Source organism: Sarcophilus harrisii, chromosome 5, assembly GCF_902635505.1.
Source record: "Sarcophilus harrisii chromosome 5, mSarHar1.11, whole genome shotgun sequence".
NCBI classification, from domain to species: Eukaryota; Metazoa; Chordata; class Mammalia; order Dasyuromorphia; family Dasyuridae; genus Sarcophilus; species Sarcophilus harrisii.
This window is the reverse complement of record NC_045430.1, coordinates 13445617-13464362: the sequence shown is the minus strand read 5'-3', so window position 1 is coordinate 13464362 and position 18746 is coordinate 13445617.

Sequence of the window (18746 nt, the reverse complement as noted above, 5' to 3'; positions counted from 1 at the left end):
ACCCTATGTACAGAGCAGAATGGAGCCTCAGAATCCAGGGCCTTCCTTTATGCCTGAGAGCCGGGACTGGAACCCAGCTCCTTCCCCGTGGAGACAGGAAAAGACTAGATGAGCTCCATCTGCTAAGCAGCCCTAAACATTAAGCACTTGCTGTGTGCCAGGCAATGGTGACACAAAGATGAAATGAACTCGGAGAAAGGGAAATCCACCTGGAGTGAAGAAAATATCAATTACTGATATAAGCTTCAGTGGAGAGGGAACTGGGCTTGAAATCGGGAAGACTCGGCATGGGTTTAAATCCAATCTCAGAGACTTGGTGGGTGACCTTGAGTGAGTCAATTAACCCTGGTTGCCTCGATTTCCCCATCAGTAAAATGAGCCGGAGAAGGAAATTGCAAATTATTCCAGTATCTTTGCCAGGAAAACCCAAAATGAGGTCATAGAAATTCAAAAACTGAAAACCACAGGAGCAGAAATAATATATTAATTTTATTAATATAATATATTAATTATAATGTTCAGTAGTTTGACACTTTAATGTTTCAAAGTCTTTTACAAATGTCTCGTTAGATGCCCACAGCATCCCTGAGAGGACATTTTATAGTTGAGGAAATGGGTTAAGTGACATAACCACGGTCACGCAGCTGAAAAGTTTCTGAGGTCACCGAATATAGAGCTCTATCCCCTGTGCCGCTTAGCTACCTGGGAATGGGGGCCATATGTGAGAACGCTGGATGTGTAGGCTAGAGCCAGGTGGAGAGCCCTGAATGCCAGGCTGAGAATGTCGCCCCTTAGTTGGTAGGCAGCGGGGAGCTTTTGAAGATTCAAGACAGGAGGAGTGACGTGCACGCTGGAGGCTGACAATGGTCCCAGTGAGTTAGGGAGAGGACTCGATTGGAGAGAAGGGGGGATGGACAGGGCTGGGTGCTCCCCACTGGCCTGTGGGAATGCGAGGTGATTTTAAGGGGTCTCCGGTTTTCACAACTGGTATTTGAGCCCACAGGACATCACTGTAGTAGGACGGAAGGACACTTGTTGGGAATCCTTCCCTAAGCTTGTGTCCACTGTGATGAGAGACCCCCCCAGCCTCCACCCCAAGACCGCCAGCAATGGGCAGCTCACTACCTGTTGTGTTGGCCCATGCCCCTTTGGGCTTTTTCCCTGATAAACAGCGTCTTAGGAGCTTGCCCTGGTTCTGCCGCTGGGCCAGGGCAAGAGGAAGGCTGGTCCTTGTTTGCTGCTCCACAAGGAAGCCACCATGGCCCCTTGTGAGTCCTCCCAGGCCTCCAGTTGACTCACTGCTGTCTCTTCTTTGTCCTAGTATCTTTCCATCAACCAATCAACAAGTCCCCTCCAGGGGGAGAACAGGGGATGTCAGAGCTGGGAGGGGGCTTAGAACAAGGGATGTCAGAGCTGGGAGGGAGCTTAGAACAGAGGATGTCAGAGCTGGGAGGGAGCCTAGAACGGGGGATGTCAGGGCTGGGAGGGAGCTTAGAACAGGGAATGTCAGGGCTGGAAGGGAGCTTAGAACGGGGGATGTCAGAGGTGGGAGGGAGCTTAGAATGGGGGATGTCAGGGCTGGGAGGGGGTCTAGAACAGGGGGTGTCAAAGCTGGGAAGGGCCTTAGAAAAGTGAAAGTTCTTTCCCAGAAACTTAGAATATAAAATGTAAGAATTAGGAGGGCACTTATATATCAAGTTCAAATCTCACTGTCTCCCCCTCCCCATTTTGTAGAGAGTCCTGAGAAAATGGAATGTTTTCAACTCAGAATCACAGTCTGGATTTCAGTCCATACTCAGCTTCTTCCATGCTGTGTTACTGTGGGCAAGTCCCTTTAGGTCTCAGCCTCCCATTTCTTCCTCTGTAAAACAGAGTTGACGATATTTGTTCCCGTCTCAAAGAATTTATGGCAATCAGTAAGCATTTATTAAGCGCCTACTGTATGCCAAGCACACTCTAAGCTCTGGCTTTACAAAGAAAGGCAAAAAAACAATCTTCTGTACAGCTGAAGGGGCTCCAAGTAATCTCAGTGCTATTGGGAACTCAGAAGTTCAAATTCAGCCTCAGATTCTAAACAGTAGTGTGACCCTGGGTTAACCACTGTCTGCCTCAGTTTCCTCAGCTGTAAAGTGGGACTAATAATTGCACCTCTCTCCCAGGTTATGAGGATGATATTTGTGCTATAGAAATGCTCATTATCCTCCCCTCTTAAACCTCCGTTTATTCATCAGGCCTGGTGTATTACCGCAGGGCGGGGCAGGCGGAATACTGACTTTGAAATCCAGAGTTCAAACTCCCTGTGTAGATTTGAGCCTCAGTTTCCCCATCTATAAAGTGGGAAAATGGGGCCAGATCAGTTCTCAACCTTTTTTTGAGCTTGGCCCATCCCTTCGCTTCTCAGCCTCAGTTTCCTAATCTGTAAAATGGAATAATAAGAATCCCCACCTTGGAGTTGTTGAGATAACAGGTGTACAGCGCTAGACCAAGAGTCCTCAGTCCTGGACTAAAGTCCCTATCACCCAAGTGACCTCTGCTAAGTGAGTTCACCTCTCTGATCCAGTCTGGGATCAGCTGGTCTCTTCTCACCTCCCACACCTGGTAATTACCAGCAGCAATAATGACAAAAGCTCAAATGTCTAAAGCCCTGGATGAAGCTTCACAATGACCTCATGAAGTCAGTGAGATGATTATCCCATTTTATAGCCAGAGAAACTGAGGCTCCAAGGGTGAGATGACTTGATTCTGAGCCACGTCCGAGCCCTGGGCTCTGGGGCCCCGATGCCCTGCCTCACCCTGCTGCTGACTCATCCTCTCTACCCCCTCATCTTTCCTATAAATTCCTAGCACCCGGCCAGGCCCTCCACCCAAAGATTGATGAATGTTCACCCAGAGCTCTGAGCCAAGCTTATAAAAGACCCTGGATCAAAGCCCAACCTTGATTACCCTTCTTAAGGTGAGTAATTAAGGTCCTTGCATTTTGTAATGACCTTAATGAGGGGGCCATCTGGAGGCCGGAGGAAGCCCGATCTTCTCGCTTGGGGCTTCCAGGGATCCACCCTCTGATGAGCTTCCTAAGGGTTGAAGTCCAGCTCTATTTTTGCTGACAAAGGACAGAGCCACTCCACCCTTTGCCTCGATTTCCCCAGTGGGTTAAGTACGGTCTACTTGTCACAGTATCGTCAAAGACCTTCAAGAGGCCTTTTGAGAATAAAATTCACGATGTGACACAAACATCTTCCTCATTGCTATCCCTGAGACTTGTTCGATGCAGGGATGTTCCTTATCCGAAATTACTAGATCAGATAAGAGGCGTAAAATAATATTGTTCTAGAGATATCCCTATGAGGGAATACGAGAAGGAAGGGCGAACCCCAATGGAAACCACGGAAAGGAAGATCGACTGAAAAAGAATCAGCAGCAAAATTGTTGCCGGCATGCGCTACAGACTGCCGAGACGGAGGGAAGAAATGGATGAAGGGAGAGACCCGGTCACCGAGCCATTGCTGAGAGGCCACAGACAGCTCTGAACCCCTGCTGGAAGTTTTCTGCTCGGGGCTGGCAGCTAATTAGAGCCTGGCTCCCTTCCATGGCCATTTCATTCACAATACAGCAGAGCCAGCCTTGACTCTTCAGTCAGATGACCTCAGTCCCAGCCTCCGTCATGTAGCATCAGTATGACTTGGGGCAAGTTGTTTAATCTCTAAAGGCTGTAATAATCACCTGTACTAAAAGGAGGTTGGGTTTGTTGTCCTCTGAGAGCCCTTCCAACTTTAGAGGTAGAAATCTATAGATTTTCTGAGCCTCCGTCTTCTCCTCTGTCAAATGAGGGCGTTTGCCTAGATGACCTGTGAAGATCGTTACAGATCTAGACTCCTCAAATCTGGGATAAGAACAAAGAGAATGTCTACTCTGGACCTGGTTCTGGTCAACAAAGAAGTTATGGCTGAAGGCGAATTGACGAGAAGTTCCATAAGATGTGACTGAGCCATCTCAGAAGCTAGTGATAAGTAAGGGGAGAAAAATCAGGCAAAATGTGGCCTAAAATTTAGATTTAGGGAGAACAAGTTCAGACAAGGTAGAAGTTGGCTCCCATGGAGTAAGATTCACAGGATAAGTTAAGTCCAAGAGGGCTGGAAAACTCTCAAGAGTGAAACCATTCAAATGATTCTGATGAGAGTGTCTCTAAAAAGATAACTACAAGGACAGCTAGGATCTGAGTTCAAATCTGGCTTCAGACACTTAATACTTCCTAGCTGGGTGACCTTGGGCAATACCTTAATCCCAAAACCTATAATCCCTTATAGAGCTATAAGAATGGTATCAGAAATCCTTAACCCTCATAGAGAATGTGGCCATAGATCAATGAACAATTATTAATTAAGTACCAACTCTTGCTCCAGGATTTCTGTACAAGGCACTGGGGATACAAAACCGAAAACATAACAATTCCTGCCCTCAAGGTGCATACGTTCTATTGAAGTAAATAACATATACACATGATCTAATTTATGTTTAAATATATTTAACATCTACTGGTCATCCTGCCATCTGGGGGAGGGGGTGGGGGTAAGAGGTGAAAAATTGGAACAAGAGGTTTGGCAATTGTTAATGCTGTAAAGTTACCCATGCATATAACCTGTAAATAAAAGGCTATTAAATAAAATAAAATAAATAACATATACACATGTAAGCAAATACAAAATAAATTAAGAGTGTCAAGGGATTAATTAGCTGCTAAGGGAATCAGGAAAAGTTTCTGGTAGGAGATAACATTTTTACTGAACTTTGAAGGAAGCTAAGAAATTTTTTTAATAGTTTGACTCATTTTATTTATTTTTTTAATTAAAGATTTTTACTTTCAAAATATATGCATGGACAATTTTCAGCGTTCACCCTTGCAAAACTTTGTGTTCCAAATTTTTCCCTCCTTTCCCCCCCACCTCCTGCCCTAGATAGCAAGTAATCCAATATATGTTAAACATTTGCAGTTGGAAGCTAAGAATTCTTAAAAGCCAAGGAGAGAAAGGGAAACATCCTGGGTACAGGGAAGGCAGAACCACTCAACTCTTACTTTGTTTTTCTTTGCTGAGAACAATTTTCAAATAAGGAAAGATAATACAAAAAAAATCTTTAACATGGAGTTAAATCCCAAAGAGACAGTTAGGTCGTCTCCACTTTGCTCAGGTTTGCTACAGACCAACAAATCTGAAAGAAGAAATAAATGAAATGAGGGATTTTGAGGGTATCATAAAAGCATGATACAATGCTTAGTTAGCTAAGTGGAAATAAAATCTCCAAGGCCTGAGAGGAGCCCCCATCGGTGATCTTTGAAAAAACAGGAAACATGAGGGAAAAGTATGGAATTTTCAAACCTATAGGCCAATGGCTTTGATTTCAGGCAAAATTCTAAGATATATTATTAATGGGATGGCCTATGGGCCTGCAGAAAAAGGAAGTGATAATGACTAAGATCCAGACGGCATCATCCAAGACAAGCCATGCCAGACTAACCTCATTTTCTTTTTTGATAGGGTTACTAGACAGGTTCATCAGGAGAATCGGCCACATGCAGAATGACTGGATTTAAGAAACACATCTGACAAAGTCTCTTTTCTCATCCCTGTGGATAAGATTGGAGTGAAATCAGTTGGATTCCATATGTTCCGATGTATTCAAAGCAGATCCAAGTGTGGAACCCAAAAGAATAGTTAATGAATGGATTGATATTAAGATGGTGGGTGATGTCTAGTAGAGCGTTCTTGCTATTTTTCCTTGTCCTGAAGCTGCTGTCAGACATTTTTACAAATGGCATAACTATCAGATCTGGAGATGTTACTAAGCTGAGGGGAATGATGAATACAGCATGAGAGAGTCAATATCCAAAAACTGTCCAATAAGCCTAGAATAAGGGACTCGATCAAATTAGTTGAAACTTAATCTGAATTAATACATATAGTTTTTAAATCAACTTCTTTATTACAGGATGCAATGTTGGCTAGTGGCCAGGGAGCAGTTCATATGAAAAAGATCTGGTCGTCTTAGTGAACATTCAATGTCTGTGAATAGTATATTGTGGAAGCCAAAAAAGCTGATGAGTTTTTAAACCGAATTATTAGAGTCAATGTTTGAAATGAAAGATGTGATGTCTCAACTGTCGTTTGCCTTGGTAAGACACATCTGAAGGACTGCATTCAACTCAGAAGATCATATTTTAGAAAGGATATTAATAAACTGGAGTATCTCCTAAAGTCAAGGACCAGGATGACGAGAGTCCATACAAGACTGTGTTGAAGACACCAGAGTGTTTGGAGTAATGAAAAGAAGACTCTTGGAGGAAATGATAGACTATTTAAGTATTTGGGGAGAGGAATTAAAGTGCTCTATTTGGTCCTATGAGACAAAAGAAGTAGCAACAATGGGAGTCACAAGGAGAACAATTTAGGCTCTTTATGAGAAAAGACTTCCTAAGGAGCAATCCAAGCTCAGTCCAAGAGAACAGGGAGCTTTCTTAAGGATCATGGATCTAGAGCTGGAAAAGATCACCAAGCCTTATTTCCTCATTTTACAACTAACTTTACAACTTGTAAACATTCGAAGCGGGATTCAACCTCAGGTCTTCTCTCCTCCAAGCATTGTGCTCTATTCATTGTACCACCTAGTTGCAAGGAAGTGGACACCCCTTCATGGAGGTCTTCAGGAAGAACATCCTTCCTCACCAAATTCTTCCTCTCTCCCTAGGATTTACAGGACTACATGGTGGGAAGGTGGGATGTGAAGACCAACATCAACCATAGCATGTTCTATTTCTTTTGAAGGCACTTCTACCCACCCAGACTCACCACCTCCAAGTCCCCCTTTTCTTTTTCCCATTCCTTCCATATTTAATCAGCTGTCAAAGCTCACTAGCTCTATCTCCACAACAAGTTTCCAATCGATCATCCTCTTCTCTGGCAAATTTTTCCTCTGTAGACCTCAGTTTCCTCATCTATCTCATTAGACCTCTCAGATATTCCTATAATTCTAAATCAACAATCCCAAATTCATCAGTTTAGGATGGGAGAGGGGAAAGCTCAGAGAGGGTTGGCCATATTCCCCAAGGGCCCTGAAGATAAGAGACAAAGAAAGAGCTTGATTATGCTTCTGGGTCTTGGAGGAGTTTCACTCTGGACAGGACCTTGGTCAGCTCCTGTGACCCTGAGGGGCTATGTCCCGGTTTCCTGCTGTAGGACCCACACAGGGAGGGGCCATGTGTGCTCTCCCAAGTGCTGAGGAAGTGAGGTGGAGGCAGAATAATAAGAGGGAGGGGAAGGAGTAATGATCCCGACAGCCAAGCGTTTCACAAACAACTCTCGGTGACTAATAGCTGCTACAGGTGCCGCTTTGAGCTTACCATGCCCAGTTTGATTTTCAAGAACCATTGGGATCCACCGAACCCCCGGAGTCACTGAATCCAAAGCCAAAAAGACTGGGGTTTAAATCCTGCCTCAGGGACTTCTAGGTCTTAGCTGGCTCCGATCATGGCAGCCCTGGGCAAAAGAAACCCAATCCCAGGAAGCCAAGGGGGACAGAACAAAGACATGTGTCCCTGAAATCTCCTTTCTGTCTGCTCCTGTATGTGGGCGTGGATGTACGTGATAATGTCTGTGTATTCCTCTGATAAAATGTGAGTTCACCAGGGGCAGGGACTATGTATATTTGTCTTCCTCTCTCAGGTATCTGACTCATAGGAGAAGCTTGAATAAATGCTTCTTAACTGACCTCTCTATTTGTGGCCATATCAGGAACTTGAGTTGTAGAATCATAGATAAGCTGGAAGATATCATATAACTCAACTCCCCCATTATACACACTGAGCAAAGGTGATGTGACTTACCTAAGGTCATACAGCTGTAAGTATCCGAGAGGTAGGATTTGAACTATGGTTTTGGCTTCAAGTCTAGTGTCCTAACCACTGTGATTCGCCATCTCTAACAGTGTTTGTCTTTAGGTGTTCACATTTGGGTATTCGCAATAAGATAAAAAATAAAAGGAGACTGAAGAATGAGAACCAGAAACAAAAGAAGCAAAATGACCCAGACAGAGCAAGGTTTCTTCTTCTTCTTCTTCTTCTTCTTCTTCTTCTTCTTCTTCTTCTTTCTTCTTTCTTCTTTCTTCTTTCTTCTTTCTTCTTTCTTCTTTCTTCTTTCTTCTTTCTTCTTTCTTCTTTCTTCTTTTTCTTCTTCTTCTTCTTCTTCTTTCTTCTTCTTCTTTCTTCTTCTTCTTCTTCTTCTCATGTAGAAACAACAATTTTTTGTTACACATATACGTTTTTATATATTTCTTTATGAATCATATTGGAAGAGAAAAATCCGAACAAAAAGGAAAAACTACTGAAGAAAAAGGAGAAAAAGTGAACATAGCATGTGTTAATTTTCATTCATTCTCCATAGTTCTCTCTCTATATTTGAATGAGTTTTCCATCCAAAATTTATTGGGATTGCCTTGGATCACTGAACCGCTAAAAAGAAGCAAGTCCATCATAGCTGATCCCCACACAATCCCTTTTTATCTGTGAATTTTTACATGACCCTGAGTGTATTAGGATGCAAAATAAATATACAAATCAAATATTTACTGATAATAAGTCATAATTTCATGACTCCCACATTCAGTTTAATCCCACAATTTTGACCTAGAGAGAACCTTGGCGAGTCGACAAAAAAATTAACCGAAACAATAAGTTCAGCAAAGTTGAAAGAAATGAAATAAAATCACACAAATCATCAGCATTCCCATATAATCCCAATAGAATCCAGCAAGAGATATAAAGAGAAATCTCATTCAAAATAATCACAGAATGTATAAAATAAATATATAAATATTACGACAAAGCACTGTTTACAGAAATAAAGACAGAGCTAAATAATTGGAGAAATATTAATTGCTCATGGATAGGCGGAGTCAATATAAGAAAAAATTACAATACTACCTAAATCAATGTACCCATCAAATTGTCGAAGGATTAATTTATAAAGTTAGAAAAAATAATAAGAAAATTCATCTGAATGAATGTCAAGAAATTCAAGGAAAATAAGAGGAAAAAGTAGGGTGGAAATTCGTCTGGTTTGGGTACGGGTCTCAAAATGGGTTACAAAGCATAAACAATCAAAAGAATTCGTCATTGTTTTCAAGAGTGCAGCTGAACAATAATTGTATAAACCTGTATGCATACATTAGATTTAACATATATTTCTACCACATTTAACATATATTGGCCCACTTGCCATCTAGGGGAGGGTGTGGGAGAAAGGGGACAAAATTGGAACACAAGGTTTTGTAAGGGCTAATGTTGAAGAATTGTCCACACATATGTTTGAAAAATAAAAAGCTTTGATTTAAAAAAAGTGCATCCAATTAGATGTACAATCTATAGAAGCAAACAAACCTTGTAACACAGGGTTTGATAAATATGTAACCCCCAGAGCTACCGGGGAAAAGAATCCCTGTTGGATTTTTTTTTTAAGCAGCTAGGAAAATTGGACAGTATGTAGAAGAATTAAGTTTCAACCAATTACTCGTACCATAGATAATAATAAGGTCCAAATGAAGGCAGATCTAAACAAAAAAGATCATGTTATAAATAAATTAGAGAAACAAGGAAGGAAGTCCCTCTTTTGATCTCTAAATAGAATAGGTTCAAGATCAACAAGGGATTAAAGGATCATAAAATGAAGAGTTTTGATTACATACTATTATAAAAGCTTTTGCAGAAACAAATCTAATACTCCCTCTCTTAGCTCTGGGCATTTTTCCTACCTGTCCTCCCTGCCTTGGAAGGCTCTCCTTTCCCATTCTCCCATTAAGAGAAAAGACTGCTTTTTGCCTCTTTTTGTATCCCTTGTATTTAGCATAGAGCCTGACGCACATAGACACTTAATAAATGTTTCTTGACAATGCAATTAAGCTTAGAAGGGAAATTAAGAGAAAAAAATCTTTGCACAGTTTCTCTGATAAAGATCTCATTTCCAAAACACATCAAGAACAAATTCAAATGTATAAAAATAAGTCATTCCCAATTGATAAATAATTTACGCATGTGAACAGGAAATTCTAAAGGGAGGAAATCCAGGCTCTCTCTAGCCATATATTTTTAATATTCCAAATCACTAATAATGACAGAAAAACTAAAGGCATTTTGAGGTTGTATCTCACGTCATTAAAAATGACAAAAAATTTTAAAAGGCAAGTTTTGGAGGGAAGAAAGAAAGAAGGAAAATAGACATTGTTTGATGTATAGTTTGTGGAGCTGTGAATGGGTCCAATCATTCTGGAAAGGAATTTAGAATTATGTACAGAAAGTTTCTAAACTCTTTGATCCTGGTATATCAGTGTTCCATCTGTATCTCAAAGAGATCAAAGAAAGAGAAAAAGGGCCTATAAATACAAAATTATCTTTGTGGTGTCAAAAAACTGGAAAACAAGGGGGTGCCCAGCAATTGGGGAATGACTAAACATACTGTGGTATATCAATGTGGTAATATATAAATTCTATTGTGCCAAAAGAAATGACAAAAGGCATGGTTTCCTAGAAACCTGGAAAAATTTGTGTGGACTGATAAAAAACAAAGTAAGCAGAACCAGAACAATTTATATTGTAAAATCAATGTAAAAACAAGCAATTCTGAAAGACTTTTAAGAACTTTGATGAATTAAATAATCAATTATGATTTATTTGTTTGTTTGTTTGTTTTTGGCTGAGGCAATTGGGATTCAATGACTTGCCCAGGGTCATAAAGCTAAAAAGTATTAAGTGTCTGCAGACAGGTTTGAATTCAGATCCTCCAGACTTCAGGGCTGGTGCTCTCTCTACTGGGCCACTTAGCTGCTTCCAATCAATCATGATTTTAGATCTTTGACAAAAAATATCAAGTTCATGTCACAGAGGCTATGGACTAAGGCCATGCAGAGTAAGAAATATATTTTTTGTTTAGGATCAATGTGGAGATTTTTTTGCTCAATTGTGCTTATGGCATTTTGTAATTCTCCCTCTTTCTCTCCTTCCTTCTCTTTTTTCCCTTCCTCCCTCTCCCTTCTTTCTTTCCTTTCTTTCTTCTTTCCTCCCATCCTCCCTCCCAGTCTCCTTTCCTCTGTCCCTCCCTTCTCCTTTCCTCCCTTCCTTCATTTCTCCTTCTTTCTTTCCTTTCTTCTTTGCATCCTCCCTCACTCCCTTGCTCTCTTCCTTCCTCCCTTCTCTTCCTCAGATTCTTTTTTCTTCCTTCCTTTCACTTTTCCTCCCTCCTTTTCTCAGTTTTTTCCTTCTTTCCTTCCTTCCTTCTTTTCCTTCTTCCTTTTTTTTCCAGAGAGATATAGGAAGGAAAAAAAAAATCTAGATAACTGAAAAATAAAAGTTTAAGCCATTTTAGAGAAAACAGGAAAGATTTATATAAAGTGATAAAGAAGAAAATAAACAGAACCAGGAGGACGATTTATATAACAACATCATAAAGACAAATAACTTTAGAAGATTTAACAACCCTGAGCAATGCAACCTTGTTCTAAAGAACCAAATATGAAATCTGCTGCCCATCCTCTGGAGGGAAAGAGAATGGAACAAAGCAACAGAATCAGACTTACATTTCCAGACACAACCAAAGTCAAATTTTGTTTGACTTTACTAGGCTTATTTGTGATAAGAGACTTTCCTTTGTTTTTTCCAGAAGGAAGAAGTGTTTGGGGGAGAGAGAGCAGAATTGAGAGAGAGAGAGAGAGGAGAGAGGGAGAGAAAGGGAAAGGGGGGGAGGGAGGGAGGGAGGGAGGGAAAGAGGAGGAATGGCGAGAGAGAGGAGGGAAGGAGAGAGAGACTCATTGAATCATTTTTAATGTTTAAAAGAGCACAAAAAGAAAGTCAGAAAGAAACACACAAGTAGAATAGCTTTGAAAATTATGTGTTGAATGATTACACATGTATAATCTGTATCAGACTACTTGCTGTCTTCAAAAAGGAGGAAGAAAGAGGGGGAAATTTGGATCTCAAAAATCTTACAAAAAATGAATATTGAAAGCTATCTTTATATGAAATTGAAAAAAATACTATTAAATGAAAAAAGTTATTTGTTGAATTTATCACGTACTTAAAAGGGAAAAAGAGCTGTACATAATAATTTCCTTTCATATCCAATTATCTTTCGTTGTTGTTGTTGTTATTTTGTATATGGAAATTCTCCTGTTGGGTTCAAAAATTTTCTTTAATTGGAAAATAACTCATCCTCAAGCAACTTACATTCTAGTAAGGAATGCTGTTTTCATTGGTTTATTTACTTATATAATTATACTTATATAAATATTATTTATATATATTACACTCTATCTATAATTATACTTAAATAAATAAATGCTTGTGTTGAGATACCTCCAGAGAGATGGGAGGTGACGTCCAAGGAGAAGGTCCCAGATTCTGGGGAGAGGGGAAGGAGGAGGGGAAGCCGGGAAAGGCCCCCAGAAGAGCTGTTTCTGAGCCGTTGTGTTCCGAGCTGGTCTCCAGGTACTTTCTGTACCTTCAGCTATATTAACACAGACCCTTTTGCACGTATACACGTCCCAGAGCTCTGGCTCGAGAGTCTTGCCTTATAGATTCATGTCACAGGCCTGCCCTAAAATCACCATAGATAATTAGGCGAATCCTTTTTCCTCTCTGGTGGTAAAACTCGAATTTTGACAGCAGGATTACAAAGGTGGCTCCAGGCTCTGATGTTCTAGGACTGGGTGACTCCAGTCTTACAAAGAAGTTTGGAAAAACCTGTCTGACCACCGGCCCCTGCTCAACCAGCCCCTCCGGCCTCTTGGCCTTTTATTCAGTCAACCGGAATTTCCTGAGCACCCACAAGACCTGCACTAATTGGCATTCGTAGGACCGATGGCCTCATGTGGGTAGAGTCTGTGGGATACCAGGATTTAAATGTGTAGGCTATAATTTCAGAGTGGCAGGGAAATCCCCAGAAAAAGATCTCCCTTCAGACCTTGCCTGAAGCCTGTATGGGTCAGTGACCCAAAAGGAGAGTTTGGGATTAGAAAGAAGCTGCATAGGAAGAGTAAATTGGGAGAACTGCAAAGGAGCTTAGAACAGGGAGTGTCAGGCTGGGGGAACCTTAGAACAGGGAATGTCAAAACTGGAAAGGAGCTTAGAACAGGGAGTGTCAGGGCTGGGGGAACCTTAGAACAGCATTTAAATAATTTTATGTATCATAAAACTTGCTTGTCATATAAGGGAGGGGGTGGGGAAGAAGAGGGGAAAATCTGAAACACAACTCTATGTTGAAAAATTATGTTTTGAAAATAAAAAGCTTTTAAAAAGAGAAGGTAGCAGAAGCAAAAGAACCAATTTATGTAAAATTGCATACTCATGGTTTTTTTAAAAAAGAAAAATTAAAATTATACAAATAGAAACTAAAAAAATGAAATAATATTTAATAGTTAATAGATAAACTAGGATAAAAAAAGAGATAACAGATAAACACTGAAGTTTATTGAACTGGAGATGGGGAGACTTTTGCTTTAGGAAAATCACTCTGGCAGCCCAGTGGTGGATGGATTTTTGTGGGAAGAGCCTTGAGGCCATAGTTGAGGAGGATGCCATAGTCCAGGTATGAGATTATGAGGACCTAGAACAAGGTGGGTGCTATTAGTGAAGGCGAAAGGATGCAAGAGATGTTGTGGAGGTAGAAAGGATAAAAGCTGACTATGGATTGGCTGGGAGAGGGAGAGGGAGAGTGGGAGATGAGGTCCCAACCCGGGAGATGGTGTTGAGGTTCCCTTCACAGTCACAAGAAATCTAGGAAGAGCAGTGAATTTTGGCAGAAAATTCATGTAATTATATCTTGGTCCACATCTCAACCCATCCAAGCTTGCTCCTCCAGAGTGACTCACTCCATCCCATTCCAAACAAAGGGGGTGGGAAGGCAGACAGGGCTCTGACTCAAGAGGTGATCAAGATTAGCAGGAGGAGTTTGAGCCAGATTTTCCCAGTGGCACCTGCGGTTGCTATGAGTAACAACTCATTCAGATTCTACCCACCCTGAGGGGCCATCACTGGACTCAGAATGGGATGGGGAGGTGGGGGCTTGCACAGCAGAGAGAGGAAGAGAAGTGGAAGAGTGCTGGGAATTAAGGGAAGGTAGGATTGTCCCTGAAGAAAAAAAATGGGAGAGCAGGATGCTCTCAGTAACCTGATTTTGGGGACCACTGCTTTAGAACAAGGAATCTCAGAACGGGGATGACCCTTAGAACAGGAAATGGGAGAGCTGAGAGGGACTTTCAGACACAGAAGGTCAAGAGTTGGAAGGGGTCTCAGAATGGGAGGCAGATGTGTTAGGGGGATGGGAAAGGTATAATAACTCTCTTCTGAAAATGGTGTCTGGGAGACATTATTTCTTGGTGGGGAAGGGAGACGTAATTAGGAAATAAGGAAGGGCATTCTACATCCCCGAGAGTGGAAGGGTATATAACTCAGCAATTATAATACCATATCTTTAAATTCATAAACTAAATTAAATGATTTTAAAACTATAGTTCCAGTTTATTTTCCTTTTAGGCTGAGTGGAGATTGGGAAATAAAGGAGATAAGACACACAAGAGAAAATGAGAATACTCACTAATTGTGATAAATCTATGAACTATTCTATAATACTGATTTTGTATTTTAATTTCTGAACTGAGGAAGTTGGAGGTAGAGTTCCGGGGTGGGAGGTGCACTGGTCTCTTATCTTCCCCATCCTTCTTTGTTTGGGGATCATGTAAGGGGGTGGTAAGCCCGGCCCTCCCACTTGGAGAACCCAATTCCTCTACACTAAGAACTCAAATCAAGTTCACTGACTTGGTGCTTGGAGACTCCATTCTTGCTTCAAAATCAGGAAATGTGATGCTCTCCAGCATTGACATATCTTTCATGTCTCTTCCTGAAAAGGGGGTTCGTATAGAATAGGGGTTCTTGAGCAGCTGGGTGGTGCAGTGGATAGAGCGCTAGCCCTTAAGTCAAGAGGATCTGAGTTCAAATCCAGCCTCAGACACTTAATACTTCCTAGCTGTGTGATCCTGGGCAAGTCACTTAACCCCAATTGCCTCAGGGGCAAAAAAGAATAGGGGTTCTTAACCTGGAAAGTCTGTGAACTTTTGGGATTTCTTTAATAGTTGATTACTGTATTAATCAACATAACTGGTTCTCCTGCAATCCCCTAATGAATTTTAATCAAAAGCAGTCTCTAGACTTGACTAAACAATCTAAGGAGTCTGTGACACAGAAAAAGATAAAAATACGCAATTATTTTAAAAGCTCGTGGTTTTATTGAGACAAACTCCCCAAAGGCTATCACATAGATATCCACCAATTATCTCTCTGCTTATCTTAGATACCAAGTCCTTATTAGCCATTTCTGTTCTTTCTGTGCTTCCAGTTCAAAGACCATTGTTCCTAAGCAAGAAGACAGAAGTCAAATCACATCTTCCCTTGCCTTTCTTTGTCAATTGTTATCTTCATTCCACTGTCCCCAGCCTGGGGGGCAGGGGTCTTATCTCTTCATTTCCCCAATATGGAGATTTTCAAAATAAATTTTGTTATGTCCTCAGGCTTAGCTTAATCTGTGCTTTAACCTCCTGATTTTATTCTTAAAGGACCATGGTGGGCATATTGTAGGTGCTTAATAAATGCTTATTGACTGTTTTTGTGTGTGCTTGTTGATCCTCAATAGAACGTAACTGCAACATTGTGTGCATGATGATCACCTTTGATAGACTTTGCTCTTCTCAGGAATGGAATGATCTAAGACAATTCAAAAATACTCTTGATGGAAAATATTCTCCATATCCAGAGAAAGAACTATGGAGTCTGAACCAAGATTGAAGCATCCTATTTTTACTTTTTTGTCATTTTTTTATTTCTCATTTTTTTGTTCTGATTCTTTTTTTGCAACATGACTAATGTGCAAATATGTTCAATATGAGTGTATATGTATAACCTAAAAAAAAATAGAATGTAAGCTCCTTGAGGTGAAGGATGGATTCATTTTGTGAATGTATGTTTATATGCACCTAGCACACAGTAGGCACTTAATAAATCCATCCAGTTTAATTAATCATCTGTTAATTCCTCTTGCTTCCATCTTTTTAAAAATTAAAGTCAAGGGCAGCTAAATGGCAAGTGAAAAGAATATTAGATTTTAATATATTTAACATCTACTGGTCATCCTGCCATCTAGGGGAGGGGGTGGGGGGGTAAGAGGTGAAAAATTAGAACAAGAGGTTTGGCAATTGTTAATGCTGTAAAGTTACCCATGCATATATCCTGTAAATAAAAGGCTATTAAATAAAAAAGAAAAAAGAAAAAAGAAAAAAAAAGAAAAGAATATTAGTACAAATCCAGCTTCAGACACTTAATACTTCCTAGCTGTGTGACCCTGGGCAAGTCACTTAACCCCAATTGCCTCAAGAAAAAAAAAGAAAGAAAGAAAGAAAGAAAGAAAATTGAAGTCAGCCATTTGTTGGTTTAGAGCTTTTCCCCCTCTGACTCATTTTTCTTTGGGTCTTCAGAATTTCATTCTTGGAACTTTTCCTACCTCCTCAGCTGACTTCCCCTGGAGAATTTGAGGCCATGGCTTCCTACTTTTCTGTCATTTTTTGGAAACGCAATTTCTCTCCAGCACAAGAATTATATCAGACTAGGCCTGGCCTTCCTTCCCTCAATCATCAATTCTAAGATTCAAGTCTCACTGTGCCCCCCATTTCCCATTTTCACCCCCCAAATCAGCTCCTTTTTGTGGGTGACAACCAGAACCAAAATAAGTCCCTCTTATCGTTTTCCTCCACTTTTTAAAGGATGGCATAATTTTTAAAAATCAAGTAATCATTAATTTCTCCGCTTTGAGCAGAAAAAGAGAAATCCCTGTAGATATTCAGGTAACTGAAATCTACAGTCCCCAGGATATGTCCCAGAATTATGATCTTTTTTTTGAATCCCTCAACTATTTGCTCTTTCTGTCCAAGTGGTCTGTGGTACACTGCAATGACAATATCAGTTTTACTTTTTCCTTTATTGATCTTCACAAAGCTTCCTCCCTAATACTCACCACTGGCTTTGGGTCACAAGATTCCCACATATATAGTACTGTACAAATAACTGGAAGTGAAATAAGCCCCTTTCAATTGAGGGACAGCTAAACAAATCCTAGAAGAGCTATGATAGAGTATGACTATATCATTAGAAATTATAAATGTGAAGAAAGGAGGAAGAACTAAGATGAACTCACATGAAATAATGTCAGCAGAACCAGGAAAACAATTTGCACAATGATTTCAACGATATATATGTGAAAAGCACCAAACCAATACACGACTAAATGTTGTGCATTTATAAGGACCAAATCTGGAGTAAAAGAAGTAAATGTACCTCTCCCTAGTTTTTTGTAAAAGTGGAGGATTGTGGGTATGGAACCTATTAGGTTTTAACATCTTAAAACCGAACAAAGACTTTTGGAATCAGCCTGTATACTACCTATATACTAACAATTGTATACTACCAGATTAAGTTGTTTTATTGATTAATTTTGCTGAATTGAGGTGATTCTTTCCCCTTCTTTTTTCCTTATTCTTTGTTACAAAGTTGATTTTCTAAGGAGGAGAAGGAAAAGGAACATATTTAGAAATGAAGTTCATATAAACACAATAGATGTTAATAAAAATATAAATTATACACACATGGATAGATGGATGAGTGGATGGATATGAGAATGGCTAGATGGATGGATGGATATGTGGGTAAATGAATAGATGGATGAATATGTGGCTAGATGGATGGATGGATGAATATGTGATTGGATGGATAAGTGGATGGAGGTAAGGATGGACTGATAGATGGGCAGATGGATATATGGATGGATGTTAGATGGATGGATATGTGGGTGGATGAACAAGTGGATAAAAGTCAAAACAGATGGATGAATTGCAGAACAGGTGTGTTTATATGTTTGTGCTATTCTACCCTTTTAACTGTCCTGCTCCTTTTGTAGAGAGTCATAAATGTAGACATGGGTACAACCTCACTGAGCCTCAGTGAGATCTGTGATGTCAAATGGACTTCCTTGCATAGGGTCCCTAGTTCATCTTGCTTATTACTCATTACCTGATTATTTGTAAATAGACAATCGAGGTATTGGGTTTTAATTGTTTGCTTCTTTCTTAGATTTGGCCTCTGGCACATCTTAGGACATTTTTTTTTTTTTTGCTGAAAGAATTGGGGGGACACTTTTGTTATTTTTTCCCTAAGATCCCCCCACCCCGATTTTTGTAGAGCCCCAGGGTTTTTAACTCAGAGGGAGCTTGGATTCTTCCTTGTCTTTCATCTGCCTTCTCTAGTATTCTCAGAAGAAGGAAAGTCATCTTCCAAGCCCTGCCAGTCCACAGAGGAAGGCTTCCTGAAGGAGGTGAGGTTTTTTTTTGGGGGGGGAGGGGGAGAGGGGAGAGTGAAAGTGTTTTGTTTTCCAAAAGTTAAAGGGTCAGGACTCTGTGTACTCCGGGGTCTTTTCCTGGAATGCCTCCTCATTGTGATCCTCCTCTCCCCTGACCTCCCTCTCAGGGCCTCTTCTTATCTCCACGTCCAAACCCAGCGGGCGTTGATGGCCTTAACTGATAGGGTGGAGTTGAGGGCTGTTTTAAAAAAACAACAAAAAAGCTAGTATTTTGAACACAGGAGATTGACTACTGGGGAAGGGTTGGAAAGGGGA